We start from the raw sequence: 17073 nt of genomic DNA on the forward strand, positions 1-17073 counted from the left end.
TGGTGGGGCACTAAACAGGTAGTTTAGTTTTGGTAGAATTGTTGCTTTTATTTTATTAGCTCGACCTATCCATAAGCAGTTGATGTTTTTCCAGTTATGTAAGTCTGATTTCATTTGTTTTAGAAGTGTTGATTTTTTATTGCCTTATGATCTGAGAAATATGTATTCACAATTTGTGCCTTTCTACAATTGATCATTACCTTTTTATGTCCTACTCAATGGTCAATTTTCATGTAAGTGCCTTGTACTACAAAAAAAAAAAAAAGTATATTCCTTTCTATCCCCATTCAGGTTCCTCCATGGGTCTTTCATATCTAGGTTTTTCTAACAATCTATTTACATCCTTAACTTCTTTGTTTATTTTATGATGAGATTTATCTAAATCTGAAGGTGGGAGGTTGAGGTCCTCCACTAGTAGAGTTTTGCTGTCTATGTCTTCCTGTAGTTCTTTCAGCTTCTCCTCTAAGACATTGTATGCTATCCCACTGAGTGCATGCATATTCAGTACTGATCTCACTTTATTGTCTATGATAACTTTTAAGAGGATATAATTTCCTTCTTTATCTCTTTTAAATCCATCTATTTTTTCAACTGCTTTGTCTGAGATAAAGTTTGTTACCCCTGCTTTTTTCACTTTGATTGAAGCAAAAATTTATTTTGCTCCAACCTTTGACCTTTACTCTACATGTATCTCTCTGCTTCAAATGAGTTTCTTGTAAGCAGCATATTGTAGGATTCTGGTTTTTAATCCACTCTACTATCCACTTATATTTTAAGGGAGAGTTCATCTCATTCACATTCAAAGTTATAATTACTAACTCTGTATTGCTGTTCATGTTATCTTTCCTCTGTTTGTATTATTCACCTTTTTCCCCTTCATCTGTATTCCACAGTATTTTGTTTCTGAATACCACCACCTTCAGTGTGTTTGCCCTCCTATATCTACTCCCTCCCCTTTTTTTCCCATTTCCCCTTTTCTCTTTTCCTTTCCCTTCCTTCTGTTATTTCTGTTTTTTCTCTCCTCCTCGCTGTCTCCATCTCCCCCTTCCCTTTCCCCCTTTTAATACATGAAAGGTAAGATGTTTTTTAAGTTAACTGAGTGTCTGTGTATAAAGTAACTTTAAGCCAACTTTGATGAGAGGAAGATTCAGGTGTTTCTCATTTCCTCCCTTTTTTTCCCTCTATTATCATAGGTCTTTTCTACCTCTTAATGTAATGAGATTTATGCCATTCAATCCCCTCCCTCTTCCTGTCTCCTTCCTCTCCCTCCTTTTTAGTAGGAAGTGTTTTTTATATCATTCTATCTGAGTCATTGAAAATCCTGAATATCTATCACTTCTGGCTAAGTATATTCTTTCTAATAGACTTATAATTCCTAAGAGTTATGAGATTCTTTTTCCCAAGCTTGGATATAGCCTGTTTCATCTTATATGATAGCAGGTTTTTTTTTTCTTTAACCCTTTACTAAAAAGGTTTTTTTTTTTTACCTTTTTATGTGTTTCTTGAACCTCCTGTTTGATGTACAAATTTTTATTTAGGTCTGTTTTTTTCATCAGGAATTGTTGGAAGTCTTCCATTTTGTTAAATGTCCATCTTTCCCCCTGAACAAGAAGACTCAGATTTTCCAGATTGTGGATTCTTGGCTGCATTCTAAATCCCCTTGCTCTTCAGAATATCTCATTCCTGTCCCTTTGATCATTTAATGTTCATACAGCCATGTCCTGTGTAAGTTTTACTGTGATTCCTTGGTATCAATTTTTTTTCTTTTTGGGTACTTGCAGGATTTTATCTTTTATCTGATAGTTCTGGAATTTGGCCACATCCTTCTTTTGTGTTTTCATTTTAGGATCTCTTTAATGGCAGGGAGCAATATATTGTTTTTTTTTTGTTGTTGTTTTTTGTCTTTTTTTAGTTTTTGAAAGGCAACGGGGTTAAATGGCTTGCCCAAGGCTACATGGCTAGGTAATTATTAAGTGTCTGAGGCCGGATTTGAACTCAAGCACTCCTGACTCCAAGGCCAGTGCTCTATCCACTGCACCACCTAGTCACCCCAACAATATATTCTTTCAATAATTACTTTGCCCTCTGGCTCCATGATATCACGACAATTTTCCATCACTAAATCTTGTAATGTTAAGTCTAGGATTTTTTTCTCTTCGGTGTTTTCAGAAAGACCTATAATTCTCAGGTTGTCCCTCCTTAAACTATTCTCTAGATAAGTGGTTTTACTGATGAGGTATTTAACATTTTCTTTTATTTTGGCATTTTGCTTAACAGGATCTTGCTGTCTCATGAAGCAATCAGTTTCAAGAGACTCCATTCTGTTTTTTTTTGAGAGAAGAGTTTTCTTCATTTACCTTTTGCAACTCTTTTTACAATTGATCAATTCTTTTTTTGAAAGAGCTTTCTATTTTTCCAATTGAAGTTTGGAAAGAATTATTTTCTTTTTGCATTTACGCAATTGAGGATCTGAAAGAATTATTCTCATTTCATGTTTGTCCAATTGTATTTTCCAATTATTTGTTTTCTTGTTGCAAGGCATTATTCTTCTCTTGGGTTTCTTTTCCCAAATTTTCAAATTGATTTTTATATCCTTCCATATTTTTTCAAAGAAGTCTTTCTGTGCTGGAGACCAAATCACATTCTCCTCAGATTTTCTAGGCCTCTCTGTGTTAGGGTCTTTTCCTTCCAAGAATTTTTCTATGGATCTACCTTTTTGCTGGCCTTTTTTCATTTTACTAGGACCTTGATTTGGGGAGGGGCTGGTTTCCAGAGGTTTGGGATCCCTAGGGGCTTTACTCACTGAGTATAATATCTCCAGCTGGTCAGTACAGGGTGCTGGTTGCTTTCTCTGCAGTGCCTGTGACCTTGATTGAGGCCTTCTCCCTTGGCCTGGAGGGAAAGATTGAAGCTGTTGAATATTTTTATCTTTCATCAATAGTGGGCTATACCCTGAGGTGAGGTGAGCACTCTCCCTATTGTCAGCTTTGACTGCTTGAACTTAGCCTGCAGCAGAAGGTCTGTAATTGTGTTTGTTCTGGGAAGAGGCTTCAGTTGAAATGGAGGTGTGGACTCAGATTTCCTCCTGACCAGAGGAGCCTAGGGATGATGTCTGCAGCTCTGTGATACTGGAACTCTCCTTCTTGCCCTGCCAATGGGCTCCAGATGGTCAGTGACACCACCAATGCCTCTGCTCCCCAGCTGACCCAAGCTCCTGCAGTGCAACAAGATCTAGCCCTGATGCTGATCAAGCAGGTCCAGTTCTCAGTCCTTCAGGCTCCCAGGATCCAGCCCCACTATTCAGGCTGATTCTCAGCTGATCCGGGCTCCCAGGCTTTCCCCAGTCCCATGCTCCTAGCAGATTCCATCCTCTGCACCTGGACTCACCCAGGACTGTGGAAGACAAATTCTGAGGTAGATGTTCTTTCTCCTGGCTTTTCTTTCTGGGTTTTGTTGATCAGATTTCTATTAAGAGGTATGTTTCATATCATATATGGGGAAAGATCAGGAGATTTTAGAACTGTACATGTCTTCTCTGTGCCATCTTGACTGGAAGTCGAAAGTGACTTTCAAGATGCTTTACCATCATCTTTGTGGGTGCATCCTAAGAAACATGCTTCTTTTCACCTTTTCTAGCCCTGAAGTCTCCTATTTTCTCCTATACTATATATTTTCCCAATAGAATGTGAACCCAAGAGCAGGGATCATTTGATTTTCTATTTGTAAACAAAATGCTTAGAATATTATGTTGCATATAGTAAACATTATAGTCTTTGCTTATTCATTTAATCATTCATGAAATATATTTTTCTGACTATATCCAAATCAATGAAAGGCAAGTTTTCTTATCATTCCCATGCTAAGTAGCAAAAGGTTACATTATGACAGCTTTAAATATTGTATTGCCTGGTTAAACGGGCAGTTTCCTTCCAAACACCTGGATTTCGAGTCTGAAAACTGAGTTTTGAATCTACTTATTTGTTATAACCAGGGGCAATTCATTTCATATCTCTGGGATTCTGTTTCTTCATATGTAAAACTAGTATTACAGTGGATGATTTATTAGGTTCCTTCCAGTTCTCTATCATTCAATGATGCGATTAAAGATCTCTATAGTTGAAATGTCTTAATTCAGCTTTAACATTATCTAGATTTGTGAATTTGTAGATGGATCAAAGAAATTAAAGTCTCACTTTTCTCAATTCTAAAACTCTGTGACAATTACCTATCTACTTCACAACTTTGCTCTTAAGATCAAATGAAATGCTAAATTAAAGTTGCTATAGAAATAGTATCATTTTTATAATGATACAAGTTAATCAAAATATTCCAGTATTTAGTTATTTTTGGCTAGATGGGGAAAGGAGGGAAATTATAGCCTTTGTAAAATGAATTTTGAAAATATTCAAACTCCAATAAACCAAAGAATTGAATACTTAAATATGTTTGTAGGAATCAGATAAAATATGGGAATGTCACCAACATCCAAGGTTCATGACAAAATGTTCCTTATTGCTGAGAACCAGTATGAGGCAATAAGCCCAAATAATGTCTTCAGGTACATATTATGTATTTTTGTTTCCCTTTAATTTCCACCTAGCTATTTAGTTTATTTATTTTAAGATTAGAAGGCTGCCAGTAACTTGAATCTGACAGTCTTTCTTGGTTGTTATGCTGGAAATTTATTAATTGTGAAGCTGTAAAAGTGTCATTAACAACTGATTGGCATGTCCTGAGTTAAGTGGAGAATTCATGTTCTGAGGATGAAAATAAAGATGCAAATAGCTAAGCAAAGACCTTGTTAGCTTCAATCTGGGGGGAAAATAGTACTTAATTCTCAGCCTGAATTATTAATAAACACCTGCAACTGAGATTTCATCACGGCAATTTACTGAAAGTGGGAGACAACAAGTCCTTAATACCAGTTCACCTAAAGTAAAAGTTACAACTGATATTTTTTCCTTGAAGAGAAAATCTCCCAGGGTAGGGAAAAAAATCAACTACTCAAACCTTATCAGATTTATTTTTATTGCTTTCTAGTTCCTTGAGTGTCTTGCCCCATCTGAACTCACATCTTTTTCTACTACTGTAATAATAATAATAATAATAATAATAATAATAATAATAATAATAGCAGCTACCTTTATCTGTTGAAAAAATATATGCAACCTGATTCTTCCATAACAATGATAGAAGGCAAGTTATTTTAATTATCAATATGCCCAATTTACAGATGAAGAAAACTGTATTCTATGACTTGATCTAAGTTGTATCAGGGCTAGGCTAGAAACACTATCTCTTGGTTAGATGATGACTCCTCACTCAAATAGAAGCAGACTTTAAATAATAGAACTATTTATTTTTTGCAAAGTCCTCATTCTGAGGACTGTAAGATAGATAACATAACTGATTATGTTCATTTTTCAGAGGGGTAAAAATATGTTTAAAAAATGCAAACTACCAGTCCAACTGAGTAATAACCTACAGGTAAAAGTAGATATTGTGACTTGAAGCAGGGTGTTTTTGCTGCTTTACTTTGGTTATACTAATTTTATCAAATATTTGTATGTACTTATCCAAATTTAAGGTTTTTTTCTGCTTTTTTTATTTTTTTATTTTTTTAGGTAGAGGTCATAGCCTGGTATACTACATTGGAAGTAGTAACTTTTTCTAAATGATTTCATTGCTAATATTACTTTGTTCCTGGGGTTTTTTTTTGAGTAATTAAGACTTAAACTACTGTTCCCATTTACTGATCTTCTTAATGGATAGTGCCTTTCCTCCTTTTTGACTTTTACTAAACTACCTTGCAATTTTTCTTATTTTCTGTCTAATTATCTATCAAAGTGTCTATCTGTATCTAAATCAGTTGTTCAATAGATTCGTAGAGATATAAATATAAATATTTTTTGTCTGTCTTTGCAAAATGTGAGTTTCTTTAATAAGCACAATGCCTGCCATGTGGTGGGTATTGAATAAATACTTACTGATTAATTGATTAATTGATTTATTCAATTATGTCTTCTTCTTTGACAAAAGGCCTTCTATTTTTTTTTTCAATTTATGTCTATCAACAAGACAGGATTAGTGTTTACTATAATGACACACACTATGCTAATCTGTGTTTTTCTGGGAAAAGAAAAAATTAAAATGTCTACAATACACTCTAGTACATTAACTATCCGAATGGAAATTTAGGATCAGTCACTTTTCACAGTGGAATTGTTTAGAAGTAGTTAGTAACTGAAGGAGTAGGTAGATGGTATGGGGAAAAAACTGTTGAGCTTGGAGACAGGAAGACTCACCTTCCTGTGTTCAAATGTGAATTTAGACATTTTTTAGTTATGTTACCCTGGACAAGTCAATTAATCCTGTTTGCCTCAGTTTTTTCAATTATGAAATGAACTGGAGAAGGAAATGGCAAGCCAGAGAAGTATTTTGCCAAGAAAAATCACAAAAGAGCATCATGAAGAGTTAGACACTACTGAAATGGCTAAACAACAACAGCAACAACCATAAAAACAGTGATTAAATCATTGGACTCAGAGTTAGAAAGACCTGAGTTTTAAGCCTTCTTTCAGTCAGAAACTGCCTTAATCCCTCTCAGTCTCAGTTTTCTCCTTGCTAAGGCTCATTTAACTCAATACCACTAAAACATTTTCTAGCTTTAAATATCTATGATAATCCAATGACCCATTTTAATTAAAAAACATTTTTTGCATAATTTTCCCCTTGTAACTAATATTCATTTAGTCTATTAGGCTGTTAGCCTGTGAAAATAAAGTTTATTTGATTCCACTTCAATTCAGGCTCAATTTCTAAAAGAACTGAATGAATCTATGTGATTTTGACAAATTATTTCCAGTGTTTAGGAAGTATGTGTGTGTGTACACATAAACATGTATGTACATGAGGTGTACATATGTACATACTTGTATTCACAAATAAACATATACTCCTTTTGGTAATATATGTGGTTTATTTCTTAGAGACCTCATTGAAGTGCAAATCATGACATAAGCAGTATTATCTCATATACTACTTCTCAATTGACTTTATTAGGTGACTCAGGGTCCCAGGCAAGGCAACGGGGATCACAATGGGGTAGCATTTAGCCATTTCCTGAACAGACAACAATATTTTTAAGATGCATACAGAGATATACATTGGGTGACAGTATGCAGCTGCTTATTTGTTTTATTGAAGAGGAGTTAAAGTATCACAAATGCAGGTGAGACAGACAGAGAGATGATGATAAATCTCATCTATATTATATAGTTAGATACATCTATATCTAGTTATATTTCTTTTCTTCTATATATATATATGATAAACATGCACAATATAATATACATACACACATGCATACATATACAGACAATATACACACATACCCATGATATGAATACATCATTCACATCTAATATGTGTGTGTATATATGTGTGTGTGTACCCTTGAGATACATATAATTCACACAAATAATACCCATACATAATATATACACATGTACAATAAAATACATAAATGATACATATATACACACAATGGACATGTATAATTAGAAAATACATACATAAATACACATTCACCTGGAATACATCATATTGTATGCACACATAATACACATATAATGTATAAATTCATATAAAAACATGTACATATGATATGCCTGTTTAATATTATACATATATATGCATGTGTGTATACATAAATGACAGGTAAACATTAAACTGCACGTGTGCATGTAACATACATGTGCATGTATAATGCAATATGCATGCAATGCATATACACTGCAGTACTGTATATAGATAAATATAATATACATAGACAAATATGACACACAATACAAAATGATGCATGGACTCACATGCTAGTATGCCTGTGCACAGATACATGTGCATATGCATATGGTCATACATATGTTTGCATAATGTGTGAGTGTGCATGCATGTGGTGCCCTGTATAATGCAAATATAGGTTGACCTACTATATACACAAGCATTGCATGCATGCATGCGAGTACAGTGCAAAAATGCACTATGATACACACATGAAATGCATATGAGACATAGATATAGATTTATATCTGTCGATATTGATACTGATATATATTGATATTGGTATAGATACATGATAAACATAAGACATATTTACACATATTATTATATGCAATTTGATTGAGTGATGTATACGCAGTTATTTATGATGCACACTCATGTGATGTGCATGTATGATACAGATAAACAAACCCTTCAATATAACATGCATGTATGATACACATATGCATATAGAGTGCATGTACATATTCAACACATATACACTACAATGCATGTAAGTATTATGATGCAGTACACACACATATAACCAATATGTATGTGATGCATACAGAGGATGCATGAGCAAATATAGGAAGCATCCATAGACAATCCAATATATACAAATTATGCATAAACACATATGATACTTTCATGAATGTATGATATATATCCATATGATGCTCATAAACACTTTTGATTCATATGCAAACATATAATGCATTATTTCATAACATATTTACTTTAATTTTATGATGTTGATTTAAGATATTTTTCATACTTTTAATTTTGATTTTTACATTTGTTATTAATAATTCAATTCAATAAACATTAATTACATTCCCACAATGTTCCTGGAATTTACTCAGAACCAGGGATACAAATAAAAAAGAATAGCATGCCTATCCTCAAGATACTTAGTATATAATAGGGATATATTATATGTATACACATTTATACAAAGAAATATATAAGCATATGTGTTCAGATACAGAAGAAAACAGAAAGAAAAGAGTACAGATTGGAAAACAAAGATAAAAAAAATTATTAGTCTTTAACAAAAATTAAATGAGTTAAAATCCATAATATTAGTTGCACAAATAGGAGGAAAGAGGAGGAGGAGGAGGAGGAGGAGGAGGAGGAGGAGGAGGGGGGGAGGAGGAGGGGGAGGAGGAGGGGGGAGGGGGAGGGGGAGGGGAGGAGGAGGGGAGGAGGAGGAGGAGGAGGAGGAGGAGGAGGAGGAGGAGGAGGAGGAGGAGAACAAAAATAACAAGAAAAAAGAAAGAAGAAAAATTTGGCTTGCAGTGGCAGCACTTTGAGTTTCTACAATTGATGAAGAGGGAACCAGTTGAAGAAATTTAAAAATGTGGTTTAAAAATGTTTTTTGGGGCGGCTAAGTGGTGTAGTGGATAAAGCACCGGCCTTGGAGTCAGGAGTACCTGGGTTCAAATCTGGTCTCAGACACTTAATAAATACCTAGCTGTGTGGCCTTGGGCAAGCCACTTAACCCCATTTGCCTTGCAAAAACCTAAAAAAAACCCAAAAAATATTTTTGGAAAATGATTTAAGTGACCTAGATCCAGGTTCAAATGTGACAAATTCACCAAAGTTCCAGTTCTTACCCACATGTATTTAGGGATTAAAAAGGTTTAAAGTATTGCTGTGCTTAGCAAAAACTCAAGGAAAGAGTCAAGATAGTTGGCAGGTTCTGATCCCCTAAGGGAGTTAGCAGCAGGAGCAGCAGCAGCAACATCATGACATAGAACTTTACATGTAATTCTTAACTTCCCACAAGCATCTCTACTTGGTTTTAACTTCATTGAACATCATGCTTCCCTTTCCACACTGAGTACACCCCACTGGCCCTTTCACTTCTCCTTTCCAACTTTTCAGCTTCCTTTTTTGAGTAGTCTTTCCCCTTAGATTGTAAATTCCTGGAGGATAGGTAGTCTTTTGTTTTCTTATTTATATCCCCACTTCTCAGCACAGATTGCAGAAAATAGCAAATGCTTAATAAATGCCTGTTAAATTGAATTATTAATTAAAAATAAAAAATCAAGTTAACTTATGAAAATGATATTATTAAATCAACAGAAAATGAAATTAATTATGCTATAATGTAGATATAAAAGAAAAGCTGACCAAGTGATCTTTAAAAGTGCAATCCATCAAATACTTAAGGAGAAATTAATAGAAATTAATAGCTATGATGGAAATGAAATATTAAGAAAATATATTATTGTGATCATCTGAACACAAATGGGCACATTCTGTGGGTTTCTAGATAAATAGCCATTTTGTGGGATAGAGACCCTACTGGAACATAAATATCGTTTTCTTTCCCAAGCCAATTCTTGGGGTCTGGCCGATGCTCCTACCCATTTCTACCCATTACCCCTCTAACTCCTCTTTTCTGTCTGGCTGTCCTACTGCTTTTTAGGGATGTGAGGTATTGTCATGACAAAAAAGGAATTGTATTTGAATGAGGGGCTGCTGTGCTAAGTCACAAGTCTCATTTTCTCCTCTGGAGTCATCTGGGTCCAGTGGCCAGATATGTATCAGGACCACTAGAGATGGTACTGAATGCTGAGACAATCAGGGTTAAGTGACTTGCCCAAGGTCATACAACTGGATTTAAGTATCTGAGGTCAGATTTGAACTTGAGTGCTACTAGTAGCACAGTAGATAGAGCACAGGCTTTGGAGTCAGAAGGAAAGGTGCTCAAATCCTACAAAAATACTATAATAACATGTTCCTACTAGTAATACTGTAATCTAACATAACAAAATTTTTGTAACAAATGTATGTACATTTTTCATCTTTTATTGCCTTCAAGTAGCATTGATATAGGAAATGCAAATACCTAACTCACAGGATTGTGGTGAAGACCAAAGGAATTTACAATAATAAAAGACTTTGAAAACATCAAAGTGCCATACTAACAATGCAGGTAAATATAATTGGAGTTTGTAATTATAGTAAATAGAACTCTTGAACACTATAGTGCTGCTCATTAAATTTAAACTAGTTATTTGGGAGAGAGTTGCAATCAAAAACCAGAAATTATTTATCTTTTAAGAAACCTAGTGATATAAACCCTTAGAGAGGAAATCTCTGTTTGAAAAGATTCGCTGGGGCTTCTAGAAATCAGTCTGATCTTAAAAAAATAAAAGGTTTAAACTGACATCATATATCATGTATGTTCTAAATGAGTACTTGACTTGAATTATAAAACAACATTAAAATTTACAAAGATAATATCAAAAAGCATGTTTGTGGAAGTCTGCTTAATTAAGCAAATAGAGAGCAGAGACTTTTTCCTTTCTTTTGTATTCTCAAGATTTGGCAATATGTCTGAAACCTAGTATGAACTAAAATGTTTTTGATTGTTTGAAGCAATGGTGAAATATAAAATATATAATGTACTTGCATGTCCTTGAATACCTTTTGCACAATCTCCATACAACTGGCATAAAATTGTTGATTGGGGAAAAAAGTTGTGTGTATTAAAATACAGTAGTTTCTTATCTGTCTCCCAACATGCACAGATACTGCTGCTCTTTTCTTGCTTTTGAAGGACCATGCTGTAGCACAAGTGAACTAACTTTCAAAAATGTATGTCAGGAATTAGTCAATACATATTTGGGATACAAAGAAACATAATAAATCCTGCCTTCAAGGAGCTCACACTCCTATGGGAAAAGACAGCATAAAAAGAATTGAAAGAGTTGGAAGGCATGAGTGTTATTGTACTCAGGTACGGTGGGAGTTTCAGAGTTTATTAAATCTTGCTACGTGATAAAAAGTTGGGAGAACAAGAAGCCCAGTAGAGTAGTTTTACTCAGAAAATATGAGGTGTGAATATCTCACTTCTACTTTAAATTAGAGGATCTCTTCACTTTTTTCTAATGTATGCCCTGTACTTTTGCTAACCACAGAGTGTGAGGGCAAGGGATAGGGAGGGTTGAAGTGGTGCTAGTATTAGACTTGGTATCTTCATTCATCATGATGATTTTGTAGAGTTCATGAAGATGAGAACTTCCAAGCAAAAAAAAATGATATGGAAAATTTATTGAGTTTCCCCCTCAAAAAATGGTGTTTATTACTGGTGAAAAGCCCATCAAGTGATAAGATGCGATCCACAGTTTTAAAAATGGGAATAAAATGAGCAATCCTAAAGTACCAAAGTTTTAACAGACTATTGTGTAATGAATATATCCTGGACTAAAAGAAACTAACTATGACTTGAAATAGGGATAGATAAAGAGATAGAGGTAGATAGATAGACATATATATGAATATGTGTGCATGTATTTTTTCATACATATGTATTGAGGTAACAAAGAACTATTCATTACTTGAAGAATGATAAGCAAATATTTCTGCATAAGTGATTTAGAAAATTAATACCATGAGAAATGATAAAAAAGAAGAATTTGGGGAAAAATAAAAATTCTATCTACTAATCTTTATGAAGTAAACAGGATTGAGGAATATATATGTATATATATGTATACATACATATATATATATACATATATATATATATATATATATATATATATATATATATATATATACACACACACACACACACACACACACATAAGTATTTCTACCCATATACATCCATACAGGAATATATGCAGTCATACAAATATATATTTATATGTTTATGTAAACATACTCATATGTATATAACACACACATATGATGGTTCAGTCTAAGTGAAAAACTTACCACCCTCTGAATCCAAAATGGGTGTGTAAAAAGAAATAACACAGATTTATTAAAAGCTTGTTGCAACACAAATGAGATAAAGTAAGAGGAAACTTAGAATCCTATAAAGATCACATGGATTTTGGACCAATAGTTTAAAAAGACAATCCAGTTGCTGATTAACTCAAGTAGCAAAAGCAAGGAGTACAAGTTAAATATGGGAATGAGGTAAGAGAGTTCTCCAAACTTCCATTAAATGCTTCTCTAGTTTCCAGTTGAAGGGGCAAAGTTTTGGGGCATGGTCGTTATCTTCTATTGGGGAATTGATATAGGGAGCAATGATTGTGGAAGGAGCTTCTACCTAGTTTAAGGTGATATGCATCTGCATAATCTAACTTGACCCACAGGTGAGCATATAGTCAGGGTCAAAGTAAAGATCAATGGGAAACATTTTAACAGTGCTGAGAAGATTACAAAAATCACTTCCCTAAATATAGGATTACAAGATTTAAACATTTAAAAGTGCAGGAAAAAATTACAAAAATGTATTTGCAATTACAATATTGCTGTGCCCCTAAATCCCTGCATCATATTTTTACATAATATAAACACATAAATATACATACACACAATACCTACAATAATTCAAACAGAAAATTAACAAGACAACATTTGAACAATTTGTAATTTTAATGACCATGCTTGACCCTTGAAAAACTTTCTATAATCAAACAGAACTCCAGGCATATATTATAACTTAGAATGCCAGACATTTTTGATGTATTGGTTGATTTTGTTGATACGTTTTTTTCTCTTTATACATTCATTTCCTGTGTATGTTTATTTATATTTAATTTTTGACTTTTTTATTGCTTTAAAAAAATTCATTCCCTAACATGTACCTTATCCAAGAAACTTTCCTTTAAAAGTGTGGCAGGGAAGAAAATATTTAAAAATAAAAATTTTATAGAAATTTCTGGATAAGGGATATATTAAGGAATGAAAGTAATATAAAAACAAAAGATAAACACTCAAAAATGAATTAAAATCTAAAGGAAAATGTAAGCGAAAATTCTACACATTGAAATTTTTCCTCATAGATAGCAAAAATAATGAGATACAAAATGTTTTTCTAAAAGAGATTACCTTGAGTATTCACATCTCCATCTGTGACTCCAGATGTTAGATATATTGGGAGTTCCTTTTAGGGACAAAAGTCAAATAGGACAGGAACAGAATTTTCTATGTTTATTATATCTAAACATATACATATTAAAATTAATAATAAGTTGGACTTAAAATATGTAAAAATAAGTTGGGATGTTTCAAAATGTAGAATTTAATAATAATGAAAAGAAAACAAAATAAAATATAATGTGTCTTATAGTGCTAAAACAAATAATGGCATGGATTTTGTCAAATAACCCTTCAGTTGAAGAGGAAGTAAATTCATGTAACTGGTAGTTTAACTAAATTGATTTTTGTTCAGTCAAAATCCATTGATCTGATTGCCCTGGGCAGATCCAAGCAAAGTCTATTTTGGGCCATTTTCACTATCTAAGACAATTTCTCTTTTGACAACTTGCTTTCCTAGGTCTTGTCCTTGAGAGCATCTGAAGCTTATTGGACTATAAAGTCCAAATTACCTGGACCAGAAGGTATTTTTAAACACATGTTTTTTCCCCAAGCTGGCAGCTGCTCACAGCATGAATTCTTTGCTCACTGCTGGTCTCAGCAGTTAACTCTCTCCCATTGAAGGTACCAGGGTAAAGAAGATAAACCTGATGTATTTTTTTTCTCTTTTTAATTACTCTTTACTATATTTTCAGTACATCAAAGGAGTTCGAGATTTGACAATAAGAGAATCTTGGATATGATGATGGAAAAAGCAGTTCCCTTCTTATATAATAGTAAATAAACAGAACACTTCATTTTTATATTGCTTTTCTAAATTCTAACAGCAAAACAAATGCAAGATTTCTATCCAAAAATAGTTATTTCCCTCGCTAAAGCTTTGTGTTTTGTTTTGGTCATTTTTTAAAAATCAGATTTACCATTTATTTTCTCCTACTAGATAGCACTTTCAATTTTCCTGAAGAATACATGTTCTCATTAGAATTTGGAGGATATTTTAAATCAGGGATGAGGTGATAAAATTTATTTTTCCTTCTTTTTCCACCTCCATAAATTTTTTTTGCTTTTCTTCTTTGCATTTATCCTTTCATCTCATTTATCTTCAATTATATAATGTATGTAAGTATGTCACGTGAATAAAATGTTCCAAAATGCTTTTGGGGAATTGAATATATCCATATATTGTGAATAATCACTTATTTTATTCAGTTCAATTCAGTTAAAAAATTATTTAGTGCCTATGATACACAAGGTTCTGCATTAGTTGATAGGTGCCAGGATTAAAAAGCAAGATAAAACACAGAATGTGATTCCACTTATCTTATAATATAGTGAAGGGAATATACAGAGATCTATGTAACTCTTTCCCATGGCATACTCATGTACCTAAGACAATACAACATGAGTTTCTGCAATAGAGGTGTTGTTTAGACCAGCTGCTATGTCTAGGTGTATAGGTAGCAGTGTATAATGAGTTTGTGAACTAAAAACAGAAAGTCTCAAGTTCAAATCTATGTCAGATTGTGTGACTATGCATAAATCCACCTGTGCGACTTTGGGACATCTCAACCACTGTCTGTTTCACTTTCTTGATCTGCAAAATAAGGAAAATAACATTATATATCTCTTAGGGTCATCTTAAGGATAAAATAAGATCAAAGTTGAAAAGGGCTTTATATACCTAAAGTTATAATAAATTATATTTTAATTTCTATATAATATATGAATTTATATGTATTTATATATTTTTATTTATAATTGTACTTAGTGCTGTGGATGGAACACTGGTCTTGAATTTAGGATGGGAGATTTAATCTAGCCTCAGATACTTGCCACTTACTAGCTGTGTGACCTTGGGAACATTTAATCCTGATTACCTTGCATCCAGGTTTATCTCCAGTCGACTAAATTCATATCTGGCCACTGGACTCAGATGTCTCTTCAGGAAAATGTGAGGCTGGTAACTTAGCACAGCAAGCCCCTCACTTAAATTCAATTCATGTGCTTCTCATGGTATCCATCAACTCCCTGGTGTTGTGGTCTTGTTTAAAAATGAAGGACAAACATCATCATCATCATCATCATCATCATCATCATCATCATCATCATTATTATTTATAATTGCACTGTGTCAATACTATAAAACTGTTATAACTACTATTAGCCTTATTATTAGGGTAGTATATCAACTACTTAGATTTGAACATGACCAGCTTAAATATCATGTCATAACCAGATATACTTCTAATCTCCAGACTTTATATGCTCCCTAGTAATTTAATTTAAAAATCAAATCTAAGAACATGATCTAATTACTTCTAAATCATAACATCAAATTCTCCAATTGCCATTTTCATATAGGATCCTCAATCTTGCTTTCTTATCTTAACCATAAGAATTCACTATGTAGAAGTTGTGTTTCTAACCCCTAATTTCTCTTCTGGGTATTGTCTCATATTCTCTCAAGTGAGTCAGAAGCTCTCAGAGATCAAGAATGCTTTGTTTCAGTGTATAGGAATACTTTCAGGGACAATTCTACCAATCTACATTTTTACTCATAAGTTCAGTCTACAGAAGACTGTTTATTAATTCCTCAGTACTCTAGGGGGTAAACTTGAGTGGGTGGTGTTCCTAATGCTATTGTTTTGGGGCTCTGTTGGTATGTTTCACATTGATTTTTAGACAGATTTTAAAAGAGGCATTTACTAAGGAGTTTAAACAATTACATTTGCAAAAAGGTACATCCCCATTCCCGTAACCACACCTATCCCATTCCTGCTTTAAAAAAAAAAGAAGATATATTCTCTGAAATTACATACATGATCTCTGTGTATGCTAAAGGAATAACCTTGCAATTCATGATCCTTGGAATCTTTTTCTCTTTCAGTTGAATCTTCATGAAATTATCCTTGAGTATCTCTCTGCTCGGTTTTAAAAACTGAAGACCAAAAGATGCATTTCTAGAGTTCATATCTAGCATTTTTAAAACCTTAATTAATTACACTTCCTGAAACTGACTCTGAAAATTATCTTCGTTTTTCTAAATGTACGTCTCAGTTCTTGAAGGAGACACTGAGACTAAAATTGTCTACTGATGATCCTGGATAAGACTGGTAACAATAGAAACTTCATATTTTCTAAACTTCTGAATTTCTTAAGGTCATCATCTGGTCTGTAAAGAAAGTGAGAAGAGGGGAAAGAAGACAGAAAGAGATAGAGAAAAAGAAAAAGACAGAAAAGGAAGGAGGGCAGAATGAAGAGAAGAAATGAAACTTTTATTGCCCCCATCCCCAAGATCATTTCCAGTTATAGAGAGATTAATTCCTGGATTTGACCACCACTGGACCAACCTTTTACTATGATGAAAGATGTCAGACAGGCTTAGAATGATGCAAATTGGTC

The sequence above is a fragment of the Macrotis lagotis genome, chromosome 2 (assembly GCF_037893015.1).
Source record: "Macrotis lagotis isolate mMagLag1 chromosome 2, bilby.v1.9.chrom.fasta, whole genome shotgun sequence".
Classification (NCBI taxonomy): domain Eukaryota; kingdom Metazoa; phylum Chordata; class Mammalia; order Peramelemorphia; family Peramelidae; genus Macrotis; species Macrotis lagotis.